Genomic DNA, 15,665 nt, shown 5'->3' on the forward strand with positions numbered 1-15,665 from the left:
GACGTTGGATTGAGGCAAAGTCAGAGTCTATGGACTCGTGGTGATGCAGGCTACTGCCGTTTGTTGGTTGAGAGTGCGTTAAGGCTTGACCCTAGTCAAGAAGGCGGCTCGAACACGACCTCGTAGCGCATCTGTCAGGAGAGTGGCTAGAACATGGTCTGGTGGTGCATCATTTATGCTGTCCAGAGTCAGTATTCAGCGAGCCTACTTTGCATGGGTCGTTAACAATTCAAACGACATTTTAGTGAAGAGAAGGACCGGTCAAAGATCGACGAGTATCACCAAGGTCCGGGGCATGATATAGACGGGTGCTTTGCCCTCAAGTGATCCATAGCTAAATGGGATCGGGAAGGTCATTTGACCGAGTTCATAGGAGCACTGGATTGGGCTACGGGCGAGCAATGTCGAGGCGACAACAATGCACGGAGTATGATACACGTATTGATGCGACGGTTAGGTAGAGTCTGGGGTATGCATATATGACTAAACGAAGCAATATCGTATCTGGAAGTGAAGCAACCAATAGCTCGGGAGTTGTAATTCTAGAGTTCACCGAATCTGATTTGAGGGGTTTGCAACATCTGCACGACGACCCGTTGATTCTTATTGTCAGCATTGGTGACTGTGACGTGAATTAGTTCCTGGTCGATTCTGGGAGCTTGGCTGAGATATGTTTTACAGCATTTCAAGGGCTTAGGGAATCAGCAGGAGGATCTGATTTCGATCTAGGGTCTCGATGCAGTTGACGGATTTAAGAGCTCAACGGTCGCTTTTCTGGTGGCATAGGAGAATTTGCAAAAGCTGGATGAGGCTGGCATGGCGCGGAGCAAGCGGGGCAGTGGATTCACATTGACAAATCCATGTAAGTGACTTTGAACCTAGTAAATATTTTATAGTTGGTACTGCTATTGCAGGTGGGGAGTTGCAGTCTCTGATGGATCTTCCGAGAAATAACAAATGAGTCTTTGCTTGACACCCTAAGAGATGCCCGGTTTGAGCTAGGTACTTGCTTGTTATTGCCTAAACGTTAGACGAGTCACGAAGCCTGTGGTACACCAGGTTAGGTGATCGTCTGTTCATCACATCGGGGTTGTATTAAACGAGCTGAAAAAGCTGCAGAAAGCGGGAGCTGTACAGGAATTGCAATTTTCTGTATGGCTAGCTATCCTTGTAGTCGTCATGGAAAAGAATGGGGAGTGAGAGTTGGAGTGGATTTTACGGATCTTAATAAGACGCGTCCAAAAGACCTATCCCCCTTTCTAAAAATTGATCAGCTGGTACACGCCACAACGGAGCATGACAGGATGAGTTTCATTGAAACTTACAAAGGTTATCATTGGAGTCTTCGTAAAAGAGGCTCGGGAAAAGACTGCTTTTCTAACACCACGATGTGTGTACTGCTACTAGGTGATGTCATTTGGTCCGATAACGCGGGTGCAACATTCCAACAAATGATTGTAAGCGTATTCGAAGGCCTTGTATGCAAAAATGTAGAAGCATGCATCGGCAATATGGTCGTTAAAAGCAAGTTTTAGGAACTCCATCTCAAAGACCATGTCAGTTGTATTTGATATTCTATAGCAAACAAGTTAGCTCAATGCAACAAAATGTGTTTCTGGTGTCGGCTCCGACAAATTTCTGGGGCATATGGTAACTAGGAGGGGTATCGAGGCAAGTCCAGATAAAATTCCGGCCGTATCTTCTATTCAAAATCTCAAGAATGCGAGTTGTAGAGGCTTACATGGATGATCGCGGCTTTTAACCGGCTCATTAGTAGGTACTCTAACAAATGTTGCGGGTTCTTCAAACTGTTTAGAATGGATTGCGTATTTTAGTGAGATGGTGTATATGAAGTGACATTGGGTGATCTAAAGAGACATTGCGAGCCTCCACTACTAAAAATTTCAAGCGCGAGAGAGACTCTATTTGTCTATCTAGCTGTCTCGGGTTGCTCGATCAGTGTTGTCTTGGTACGGAAGAAATGGAAAGGATCGCTAAATGGGCGATGGGACTGGGGCAATACGAAATCTAATTCGTCCCAAGAACGGCCGTTAAAGGGAAGGGCTCGGTTTTGTGCCAGGTTTTGATTGGCTCATAAGATACTTGGGAGCTACGTGTCAACGGTGCTAAAAACCGAAGGGGCGCTGGGGAAGGCCAAGTCATCACATTACCTACCCGTGAGGTTTGTGATGAAACTGAAGTTCGATGTTGAGAATAACAAGGTAGAGTATGAGGCGCTAATTCTGGGGACCATTACATCCAAGAATCAAGGAGCCAACTCTGGAGTTGTTTATGTCGATCCTCAATTATTGGTTGATCAAGTTACGAGAGAATATGTGGCCATGTCAGTAGGGATGTAGGCTTGAGTTGAGAGATGTAAAAGCGTCTTAGCGAAACTCACCGAGTTTAGAGTGAGTAATTTTGCCAGGCAGAATGAAGTGGCAGATGCAATGGCTACTCTAGCCTTGTCATGCACTTCTAGTTCGGGGCTCGTGCGGATAGACGCTCTGACATAGGGATGCCTTGCAATTCTTACTTCGGCTTACCGGTAGAGCGAGAAGGATGAGGCAGGAGATGTCAGTCGTACGATTAGCTTCCTATCAGCGGGAGCTGATTTGGGTTCATGAAATACACGTGAAGACTTGTCCGCTCAAAGTGGTCAATATCGTTCTACGCAAAGTGTTAGGAAACACCTAGAATCTGATGGAAGGCAAGCTCAGACTGAGCTGGGAGCGACCTTATCGGATTTGGCACACTTGGGAACAGTTCGTTCAAGTTCGAGTAGTTAGATGGGAGAGACATCCCCCGTACCTGGAACACCTTCAACTTGAGGCCCTGGGGAAGTATTGTCTTTTTTTGCATATGTATTTTCTATTCATTATTTGATTTGATGATTGCTTCCTTTGTTTGATAATTGTGTTTGAATGTGTGTTTTGTGTGATTGTTGTGTTTGAATGTGTGCTATGTGTGATTGATGAATGTGAATTGTTGTGTTGACTTGAATTGTTTCTTGAATTTTTTATCTTAAGAGTGCTCCATACTTGGAGGGCAAGGAAATTTCCGGGTGCTAGAGGCACAGGAAAAAGGCTTTGCCCGGCTGGTGGTCTTTCTAGGTATGCTTAGGCTACAGGAAAGATGGGACAAGCTTTGAGTTGGGGAGAGTAATGCTTCGGCAGTCTCAAGGTCCTGGTCGGCGTCTTAGACGTGTGAAGGACGGGGAGACCGGAGGCTTACCTGCTGGTGAACAGTATTGTTCAAGCAGACTCGTTTTTACGAATGTTGAGATTTTTCCATGCTCGAAGGGCAAGGAAATTTGCGGGTGCTAGAAGCGTAGGAAAAAGGCTTTGCCCGACTAGTGGTCTTTCTGGGTATGCTTAGGCTACACGAAAGATGGGACAAGCTTTCAGTTGGGGAGAATAATGCTTCGACGGTCTCAAGATCCTGGTCGGCATCTTAGACGTGTGAAGGACAGGGAGACCGGAGGCTTACTTGCTGGCGAACAGTATTGTTCAGGCAGATTCGTTTTATCCTGGATAGGAGTAGCTGGATGCAAGCAGCAAGGACGTTGTACAGAGCATGATGGTGTTTTGCATGTGCGGTTGGACTCAGGATCATAGGAGCAGATTGAATAGGAGCAACGGGATGCGAGCAGAAGAACGTTGCTATGTTGCGGTGTAGCTGTGTTGCAGAGTTGCTGGATGCGGTTTTAATGGAAGCAGCTTGGAAGCAGCAAGGATGGACTCGTTAGGAGCAGCAAATTGGCACCAAGCGATTTGCTCCTTTCATCATTCGAATCCCCGGGTTTATGATAAATCCGGAAATTCGAGGGGCAAATTGTGGGAGCATAATTTATTCTTGAAGCTAGCTCATTAAATTAAATAGAATTAAATGTAATTAAGAAAGGCAAGGAGGGGCAATTTAGGAAAAGAATGTTTAGGGTATTATTTAAAGACTTTCCCTCCCTGCTCTTGGATTTTATGCTTTCTCATTATAAAGAAATACAACAGTTCTTCCAGAAGACCATTTTCTCCATTAACAGGTGATCGAAAGTTCCTTTATCTATTTTTCTTCGTTCAATTTTATGCAACGACAATAGTATTTCTCCTACATTATTATATAATACAACATTCATATATCAATGAACTATATGTATGAAATTATAATAATAAATAATCTTAATTATATTTTTTAATATAATGTTATATTTTCAGTTTTTTTATAGCATAAAATTAACATGTGTATAACATATACTATAAGGGTCCGAATCTGGTGATAATAAATCACTAAATAATAAAAAAGAATGAATCTGGGCCGTTGATTCGTGCTTGATCTAACGGCCGGGGACGCGCACATGTCCACGCTGGCAATCCCGGCTACAGTCCACGCTCTATGTGTTCAAAATATGTTCATCAGTTGTGATCTATATGTTCACTATTATTGAGATGAATGTTCATCAAATATTTTAGGGTTAATGTTCATCAGTGTTGATCTATATGTTCATCAATTGAATACTAAATGTTCACCAATGTACTGAAAGACGTTCACCAACAAAATCAGGAGGAAGAAAAAACCAGGCTACAGTCCACGCTCTATGTGTTAATCAAGTATTTTAAAAAATGTTCATCAATTGTGAGCTATATGTTCACTATTATTAAGATGAATGTTCATCAAACATTTTAGGGTTAATGTTCATCAGTGTTTGAGCTATATGTTCATTAATTTAATACTAAATGTTACCAATGTACTCAAAGATGTTCACCAACAAAATCAGGAGGAAGAAAAAAGTGGAACGGAAAAGGTAAAAAATGCTTTCCCCACGCGCGCAGTACCGGCCGTTAGATCGTGGACAGCTGGCAATAAATCAACGGCTGAGATTCATTCTTTTTTATTACCTTATGAATGTATTATTACCCGACACTTTTCCATACTATAATGGACAATATTATTTATATATTTTGAAATAGTTTTTATTTTTTTAATTAAGATATTATATTTCTCACACTATTTATATTATATATAAAATAACCTAAAATTTAGGTGTTTATTTACCACTAATATTAAATTTTTTTATTTAATTAATCTAATCCGTGTTTGGTACAAATGACAAAGTGATTTGGTCTTAATTCTTGTAAACCTAATTTGAGCAGCGTCTTTTTCTTCCTTATCGCGCTCGTCTTTTAAATACGAAGCTTCCTCTCCCACCGAATTCGAGGCGTGGTCTCTCCAACCTTCTGTCGAGCATTCCAATTCGAGGCGTGGTCTTAATTCTTGTAAACCTAATTTGTGCAGATTTGAGACTTGCAATTCGTTGGACTCTTCTTCGGTGGTGACCTTGATTTCTTCGGCCTTGCTTTGTCCAATTTCTGGTAATTTTGAGCTTCATCAGCGCGATCCTTTGACCTCCAATTTCTTCCTCTTTTGTGATTGACTTGGTTTTTGGCTGAATTCTGCCAATTTGTACAGGTATACTTTCGAATATTTTTGGTGACCTCAACTTGTTCGACCCTTCCTTCAACAAATTTCCGGTAAGTTTTGTTTTTTTAATTAGCATTTTGAATGCTTCGAACTACTTAATTGTTTATAATCTTTCTTCCTTTTTGGTTAATGAATTTAGTTTGTTGTGTATGTTGGTCTTTGATGATTGTTTTCAAGTGCTGAAACAGATTAAGTTTGAGTTTAGTTTCAACATATTCTCAGGTTCTGAAATTGTTCAGCTGTTGATTGCTAAAGAAGAGCGGTGGGAAACGAACAAAAAGGTACAAACAATGTCTTATAAACTTATTGCATAAACTCGTACAAGTTGATTGTATATTTGTACTAATGTTGATATTGTAAGAGAAATTTCACCAGTTCAAGAGGAACCTCCGTCGAAGGAGATGAGCGACTTGTGGGATGAGTGCTTCATTAGCAGTACAACAACTGGGAAATATGCAGTTGCTCCTTCTGGTGACAACATGGATATTCCTATTGACGAAGGGAGGATAGAAGATGAGAGCAACGTCGGGAATGAAAGTGACTTCGATCTTGGGGATGAGGATGACGAAAGAACTACACCCTTGGACGGCACTCAAGAGCCTCCCGCCCTGACCCCCCTTTGTCTCAGCACAACACTAACAACATGGCTTACTCCCCCGCGTTTCTGGTCCTGGAGTTTACAAGAGGAAGAGGAAGGTAACTCTGGGGGGTAAGGCCTTTGAGAGATGTTGTGAAGCTATTATCACTGCAAGCGCTTCATTTGGGAGGACCTGTGACGCCATTAGTAGTTCAGTTGGGGTAGCCTCTAAGGATGAGCAGAACGCTAACTATCGTGATGCTGTTGAACATCTCAACTTCCTTGTTTCTATTGACCTAATTGTTGCCAGGTCTAAGCTTTGGTGTTATGCTATGACAGAACTGCATAAGGAGGACCGTCGTGACATCTTTGTTATGTGTCAGACCGATGAAGAAAAGGTTGCATGGTTAGAGCACGAGTATCAAATGTGTTTAGCCGGCTTAGCTAAATAGGAGAAGGAATGGGATGGCTTAGGTAGCAACTGTTATGTGACTTGATGTATTGCAGATAAACTTGTGTTTATTTATGGTTGTTGCAAGACTTTTTATGACATTGATGTTTGTGGTGAACTAAATTATCTATGTTTTGATGTTTTGGACAATACTTGTGTTTATGATCATGTTGTTCTAAATTATCTATGTTTTGTTGTTTTGGACAATACTTGTGTTTATGATCATGTTGTTCTAAATTATCTATGTTTTGTTGTTTCAAGATTTTCGAGATATGCAAGAGTATGATGATGGAGAGACAAGTGTTTCAAAACAACAATTACTTCAGTTCATGGAGCTTGGACAACAGTACTTAGCTTTGGCTAATCAGCATCTGAGTGCGTCATACCATTATATGAGGTATGTGCATAAGTATGAATGGCACAATTCTTCTCTTAGTGGGCAACAATACATGTTAGAGTGCCTTAAATTGGAGTCCGATGCGCGCTTGCATTAACCAATTTAGAATGGAGAAACATGTGTTGCTTACATTGGTGTACGAGTTGGAGAACAATTACGGCTTAACTCCTTCCAAGAACATGACTACACTAGAGAAAGTTGGTATATTCTTGTACACGCTAGCACGCTCGGGATCGAACAGAGACGTAGCTGATCGTTTCAACAGATCTGGTGATAACATTAGTAGAGCCTTTCATCAGGTTCTTGATGCGTTTGTGTCGAGACACACTCGATACAACGGGTTCGCCAAACGACTTCTCGAGTCGCGTGACAGGTCGTTTGCTGATGTGCCACACAAAATACATTCTGAAGATCGATATTCACCGTTCAAGGTAACACTAAACATCCCATTGAAGTTCCTATTTGAGCCAAAAATAACACACATTTTGTACTTGTATTTTGATGTGTGTGGCATAACAGGGAGCCATAGGTTGCATCGATGGGATGCACGTTGCTAACGTCATCCCGTTGGTGGATCAGGGTCCTTATTTCGGTAGGAAGTTCACGTCATTCAATGTGATGGTAGTTTGTGACTTCGACATGTACTTCACATTCCTCTTGGTTGGTTGGGAAGGAAGTGCCCACGACGCTAAGGTCTTTGATTATGCTGTTAAGACAGAAGCACTCAACTTCCCGCATCCTCTCGAAGGTACATCAATTTATGATTCCATTATTACTTATTTCATGACGCCACTTCTATTACTAAAGTAATTCATTATGTGTTTAAGGGAGGTACTACTTGTGCGATAAGGGATACGCGGATAAGAAAGGTTATCTGGTCCCTTATTCCAAAGTGAATTATCATAGATCACAATTTGGTAGTACTCCTCCCCAGAACAAAAGAGAGGGATTTAACAAACTTCACTCTTTGTTGAGGACGATCATCGAAAGATGTTTTGGCGTTCTTAAGAAGAGATGGAATATCGTTGTCGGATGTTTGCCAAGCTACCCCGTTGAGACTCAAGTGGACATCATTATAGCTTGCTTTGCCTTGCATAACTTCATTCTAGCACACAAGCAGCATGACACAGTGGAGGAAGAAGTGGACGATGCGCCGTTAAAGTACAAAATTTGACGCTAACGATGAAGAGCCTCTCGATCCCGTTGACGGAATGGGAAGTATGCATGGCGGCATGGCTGCTACTATTTGGGCAAACAAGAGAGCATGGTTGAGGAGCGGAGATATTTGATGGGGGTGTTGAGCATTTTGTTTGTATTATGCGTGTTTGAACATGAAACTTGTATGTGTTTTGGGTGCTTGAACTATTTTTAAGTATTGTGCGTGTTTGAACATGAAACTTGTGTGTGTTTTGGGTGCTTGGACTATTTTTATGTATTGTGCGTGTTTCCCAAATAGTCTTGATTTTACTTGTATAAGTGGAAATAACAAGGTTAGTAAGAAAATTAGTACCAAAGTTGTTAAGAGGAAATAAGAAGGTTGGTTTTAGGAGTCCAAGTTGGTTATGGAGTTCTTTGGTGCATAAGAGCCTCATCTTGTCATCTATTTATAGCAAAACAAGATTAGAGCTAGGACCCGCAAATATATTATCATTACCTTACAAATTGTTTTTGGATACCACAAACCTTCTTCGAACATAAAACCCGTGTTCGATACAGAAACATACTTAACTAAACGCTTAAATTACATGTCCAAAGCTTCCCTTACGCGTGCTTTTAAACTATAAACTCGGCTTTGACATCTTCGTTCTCGGACTCCAAGAGCGTAACCACGCTCTTAAGGACTTCGTTCTCTAGCTTGAGATCTTTGTCCTTGTCATCACCTTCCAAGGTCGATATCTTGTCATTAAGCCGTTTGATCTCGGCATTGAGCTCGTCCACCTCCTCCTTCTTCTCGGCTTTCAAGTCCATTATAACCTTCTCCAGCTCTATGACCTTGTTGTCCATGTTTTCGGCACGCTTGTTGTGGATCTCGAGACGATGAATCTGACATTGTAATTCATGAATCTTCTCTCTAAACATGCGAGTCTCGGGAGCAAGGGGTATGCGAGTCTCGGGAGCAAGGGGTCGCATATCTGAAATACCGTATTTGTCATACAAATCCTCCTCCTCCTACACAGGAAAGCCAAATATATCATTATATGCATCGAGTATCAAAATGAAGAACAAACGACAAGATATTGGCTTAGAAGGCTTGCTACGTCGTCGGACAAGGACACATCAGTAGAGTGTGGGATATACATCCCATAGTCATCTTGGCCATGGTTGCGCAACCACTCCTCAGTTCTTTCATGGTCGTGCAAGGATTCTATATCCCCTTGAACGAATCCCGTCACTTTCATCAGAATTCATATTCTACCTGCTATTATGAAAAATTCAGTTTACTATCACTCTTTACAATTACCTGTTTACCAGCAAGAAATCAATTGAGAATACCACTGACTGTCTAACAATAAGTGAAACTGTTAAGTGAAAAATCGGGTAAGTGAAAAACAGAACAAACATCAATTAAAAATCAGTTCAGGTAAGTGAAAAAACGGTTTTCTGAGAATACCACTGGCCACAATTGAGAACAATCAATTGAGAAACTCAGTAAGTTAAAACTGAACTTTTTCACTTACTTGAAAACAGAAACTCAGTAAGTTCAGTAAGCTGGCATGGAGTTCATGAGAATACCACTTGAAAACAGAACTTTTTTCTCAGCTACCAGATAAAGCCTGCAATATATAATCCTCACTTCACGCAGATAAAGCTTGCAATTTGTATCCATTGCTGAATTTTATTGCTACAAGCTCAATAGACACAAATTGCTGCTAATGGAAGAAGATAAAGGTTGCAATTTGTGTCCATTGCTGAACCATTACATTCATGCTAAAGAAATACAGTACAACTATATAGCTTAGAAATACAGTACAATCATGCACATAAAGAAATGGTAATCAAAGTTCAGGTTCTCTTGCTGTCAGCTATATAGCTTAGAAATCAAATTGATGAGATGAAAGAACTATGTTACTGAGGCATCAAACTTCAGGTTGTGTTACTGATTTTGTAATCAAAGTTCAGGTCCAGTTACCTCCATCCAGTCACCTCTCAATCCAAATCACCTCAATCGAAATTACTCAATCCAGTCACCTAAATACAAATCAAGAAATCCTTTACAAATGGTAAACAAACTCAGAAATGGTAAACAAATCAGCTTAAGGGCTTCGAATTTAGGGCTTCGATTATGATTTAGGGCTTCGATTGTGATTTAGGGCTTCAATTGCATCGATTAAGGGCTTCGAATCTGGGGCTTCGTTTGATTCGATCTAGGGCTTCAAGCAGAAATCAACCATTTCAATGGAAACAACGACGAGTTTAGAGGAGATTCACGTTACCTGGCGTTGCGAATAGCTCGTGTTCTTCCCTGGCGCTGCGAAGAGCTCGTGTTCTACCCAAGGGCAACTTCGACAGAAGAAGTTCAACCACATCAATTGAAATTGAAAAACCCACATATCTCGGTTGAAGATTAGGGATTGATATCGATTGAAAACAACCTCAATTCAACTGATTTCAATCGATTGAAATCAACTGTACACCGAACGTGTTTTAGGAGCGTGATTGAAGGAACTTCAATCACACTGATTTACTTAAGTGAGTTTTTCAATCGCTTCAATACCCCTCCCGAACGCAGCCTAAGTTCTATAAAGTGCACTATAATTTAGTTTGAAATTGATTTCATGTAATTTAGTTTCTATTTATGACCGCTAGGAAACGGCATTCATTACCACGATATATTCGTTGCTATTAATGTTTCAAAGCGTTGAAATATAAAACCTACTAGTTAGGAATATCAGTCGTTCCCGGCAAAGAAACCCCTGCCTCTCCTCCATCTTGCTTCGACGATTTTGAGCAGCCAGCACGGCAATGGTGAAGAAAAAGTTGCAGGACATGGCGAAAAAAATGTCAAGGTTGGTTTTATACGAATCCGCGTCATTAGTTCGAGATTCCTTTCCTCTCGTCTCCTACAGGAGTTAAATCACGCTGCATTTATGTATTCTACTACCTGCTTACTTCGATTCAATAAATTAGTAATAAACACGGTAGGAGAAACATGTACCTTCAATAAGAGAGTGAAATTGGGGATATGGGGTGGCTAGGTCAGCGGATCTAGGCAGTCGAGCATCTGTATTACTTCAAATTTTGATTTTTAATCTTAAGGTACACCACTAACCCTAATTGAAATTTTCCCTATTGCCTTATAAATGTTAGGATGGGGCTGCGGAGAAACACAGTCAAATGAGCTTAAGAGAAGAGGTCAGTGGGAAAAAGAAGCAAACCAACAGCTTTCAGTCAATCAGGAAGCTTCAACACTTGCAAAATCTTGCTGTTTGGGCAGCCAGTGAGGCTTCTATACCATCATTGGCTGCACTTTATGGTCGTCGATTTGCTGTCACCGGTGATGCTATGGGCTTACCTCCCGACTCTTCTGTATTTCCCTGCCAAAGGTGAGTTCTTTCTTTTTCTCATTGCATTGGGTACATACTGCTAATTGGGATCTTCACTGCCTAGCTGTAGATATTTCGGAATCTGTTTGTTAACGTGATCTGAATGTCATCATGCTATTGGTTATGTCCTGAGTTTTTTTATTGGGTAGATGAATTTGGATCAAGTCAATGGCGAGTTCTACTATTAAGTTCATCTTGTATCTATGGATCATTGTTGTCGTACTGGTGGGTAGTTAGTTTAGTTTCAATTGGATGGTGCAATCTGCTTATTCTACTTTAAAATGCTTATAAAATAGTCCATTCATGAGACAAGACTAAAGTTTTTTTTTTATATATAGAAACTAGACTCGAGAAATTTGTTTCTTTGTTATACTTTTCATGCAGAAATACTATTCAGGTTTCACTTTGATGGAAAAAAATAGTTCAGGAGATAGGATTAAATGCTGTATTACCCAACTAGGTTCTACTGAGTAGTCACTGACCAGTTTCTAACAACACCTCTTTAATATGTGACATAATTGCAAAGAAATTGACTATTTTGTACATATTCCGGTGCTAATTCGGAATTTCACTGTCTAAAAGATCCTGATAGCATGGTTTACATATTGCTGTTTGTCTGTTAATTGTGAATTGTGGTAGGCTGTGCCAATTGGAATATTCATCCTAGCTACAATATTTATCTAAATTGTTTGTTTAACTATCTAAATGTTGTCGTGTTGTTGGTTGTCTCCTGATTTTTTTAATTGTGTAGATTAATCTGGATCAAGTAAAAAACAGTCAGTATTAAGTTCATCTTCTGTCCGTTGTTATTGTTGTTGTATGGGATAGTTTAGCTGCAATTGGATGGTTCAGTTTGTTTCTATTATTTTAAGATGCTTTACAAATATAGTCAATATTCATGAGACAAGACTGAAGTATTTTCTGTAGAAACTAGACTCCAGAAATTTTGTTATCTATTATACTTTTCATGCAGAAGTACTATTCAGGTTTCACCTTGATGGAGGAAAAAAAGTTTAGGAGATAAAGTTAAACACTTTACCTACTTGTATTCCTGGGCAGGGAGAATTTAGGTTATGATTATCATATGCTTATACAAATTTAATGTATCAGAATCTTGTCCATGTCTTGATTGTGTTCTATAATAAAATATCTTGGAGCATTGTCCTGATCAATGGCTGACCTTATTATATTTTTTCTGCAGGTGCAAAACTATACTTCAACCAGGATTCAACTGCACTATCCGTATTGTAAAAAACAAAGCAAAGAAAAACAAGAAACGGAAATTTGAAGACCAACGGAATAATGTGGTCTATAACTGCCACTTTTGTTCACACGAAAATGTGAAGAGAGGGACTTCTAAGGGACACATGAAAAATATCTGCCCTCCAAAACAAAACAGCCCTCTAAACCAGAACCAGCACACAATAAACAAGCTACAGTGAACAAACTAGAAACAGAGAAAACAGTGGAAATAGTGTCACCATCAACAGCAACAAAAGAAACCAGTTCAGTTACAGGTAATTTTTCAGCGCCGTCTGTGGTAAGTGCCTTACTTTACTTGACAGTAAGAAGAGAAAAAGGAAATAAGCCGAAACCCAAGAAGAACGATGAATCAGAGGCTAAGTCAGCCATGGCTGAAGCTTCATCAGCTAAGAGGAAGAGAAAGGGGTGGACAAGTCTCAGGGAGATTGCAGAGAAGAATGAGAAGGAGAAGGCCAAAACTTTCAATAATCTCTCAATTCCATTTACTTTGTAGTTGATTGGTTATGTTATGAATTTGCATAATATTACAGATTTAATTTGTAATCATTTTGTTATTCTTCAAGAAATTAATTTATACATTTGCTACTACCGCGTTGTCATCTTTTAACTTTTGATGTTTTTAATGACATAAAATATGTGCAACAGTGGATTAGGTTTCGCTGAAATTAAACCTTAAAATGCGAAAACTTCATAACCAAACCTTGTTATTCAAATAATGAACAAGAATGTAGAACATGACTTTGTAAAGAATTTTTTTTTTAAGCTATGTATAAAAGTGACATCGCATCATTTTTTCAGCATTTTTGAATTTTTAGTAAATTCATGAATTCATACTCTATTTTCATGAGGAAAGATCATATGAGTAACTCTCTTAAAGTGAGTAGGTGAGTATAAATCTGGGGCGTCAGATGAAAGCAGTCAACGGTTCATAAAATCCACAAACAAAAAAGAAAGAAAAAAAGAATATGGTGACAATTTTGCAATTACATCTAAAGATTATAACGAAAAGACGTCATTGTCCTTTGTGTTTCATCCCTCATTCATTCCTTGCAGTCGCGCTTCCTGTCTTCTTCCCGACTCATTCTTTCTAGATTCAGTACGCAGGCGAAGAGGCAATGTAACCTAGTCATTCATCCTTCCTTCACATGCGGCTGCGCTTCCTATTTCTCCCCCTGGCTCCTTCTTGCGAGATTTCAGAGGCTGACGGCGAGACCTCAGAGATCGAAGGCCGTGAACAGTTCCCTTCCGATACCGAGTACATCCACATCACCGTCTTTGACCCGAAGAAGGTTCCGGAGGTATCGAATTCGATTGTTTATTTACAGGGAAGTTTAATCAACTCAATGCGAAAATGTTTATTTTGGTGTAGTTTCCTAGTCCGCGGGTTGTTCTTTCTTTAACACCTATCGTAGGATGTGTAGTACTTGCATCACTTACTGAGGTTTCCTTTAATTGGTAAGGATAAACAATTGTAAGAATAAACAGTTGTAAGGATAAACAGTTGTCGAATTCACATCTATTCATCTTGTTTCATTATTCCAATTTAAGAATGTTTTATTATTACCGTTGTTGTGAAGGGTGGATTTTGGAGTGCTATGGCATCCAATTTGGCTAACCAGTGCCGCAATGTTCTTAGCAAAAAGGTTATGGTAAGGAAATCATCAAACTGAACTCTAACTTAAAGCATTTAATCTTCGTTTCCATTTCTGTTGTTACTGATGTTTCATTTAGCTCAAACTTGGTCAAGTTCAGTGTATTATGAGTATTAATTTCAAATGTGATTTTCTAGTTAAAAATTAAGTTGTTGGTATCATATAACACGATCTGATGATGTAGTATCCTAGTTTCCTTGTAATTAGCTTGGAGCTATAGGTTGGCATTGGACAGTTGGTTCTAATTTCATCCACATTTCTTCAAACCTTGAATTAAAATGTGTAGGTTTTGAACTAGTTGTCACTAATATAAGTTTCATTGTTTCTCGTATTAGGAGAAGGATCACAGTGTTGTCATTGCAATAACTTCGGTCATTCAGATAGTAAAGTGGTTATGGCACTCTCAACTCAAATAAGTTTGGACAAAAACGGTGAAGGACAATATATATGTTATATATGATTATATAATTTTATATGAACCATCTATTCGTCAAGGTCTGGACTTGGTTTAGAGTCTAGCGATGCAAGATCACGGGACTTGATAGGGAAATGTAGCTAAGCATCGTAATCTAAATTAGAACATGTCAATCTATTATGCATGACTGAAACTGCGTTTGTGAAGTTGACCAAGTTTGAGCTAGAAGAAGTGATGTCTGAAAACTCGGAGAGTGAGAGCAGAAGACGTGTAGAATGTAACAACTGTTGCAGTCAAAGCAAGCCGAATATATAGGGAATTGAATGCTCAAACATGCAAACACTTGGTACACTTTCTATCTGTTAACTACATATTTTCCACTTCTGGCATCAATATTGAGAAATACATATCACTTATTTCTAGATATTATTATGAAGTATGAATAATAAATCATTCAACTCTCTATCTTCCTTTAAATTCTCAATCTTCTCCTAAGGCCCTACAACTAGGCGACTCACCAGTGCGCGACTCACATCTGCACAGAACAAGGAAACAAGAGTGAACACATATACTGGCATAAGTTGATATATGGATGACGAATTGGGGAAAAGATGAGTTCATAGAGAAGGCTAGTATATCAACAAGTATGCCCTTTCTAGATTTCATTGGCTTTGCTCTCAGCTCTGGCGTTTTGGGTCACAACCTCTGCAAACGTGTGTAGGATGGATTCTTTCACTTGCTTTTTGGAGTAATATTTTTTGTTAGATGTCGTTTGGTCATGATATATGGGAAATATCAATTAGTTGATTATGTTTGGTTGGTGTTTCAGTAACCTTTATAATAGAATTTTGTGAAAGAAATTCATGTACCACCATTTATGAACCTTCCGAC

The sequence above is a fragment of the Phyllobates terribilis genome, unplaced genomic scaffold, assembly GCF_046119375.1.
Source record: "Phyllobates terribilis strain yellow unplaced genomic scaffold, ASM4611937v1 Scaffold_4084__1_contigs__length_65319, whole genome shotgun sequence".
NCBI lineage: Eukaryota > Metazoa > Chordata > Amphibia > Anura > Dendrobatidae > Phyllobates > Phyllobates terribilis.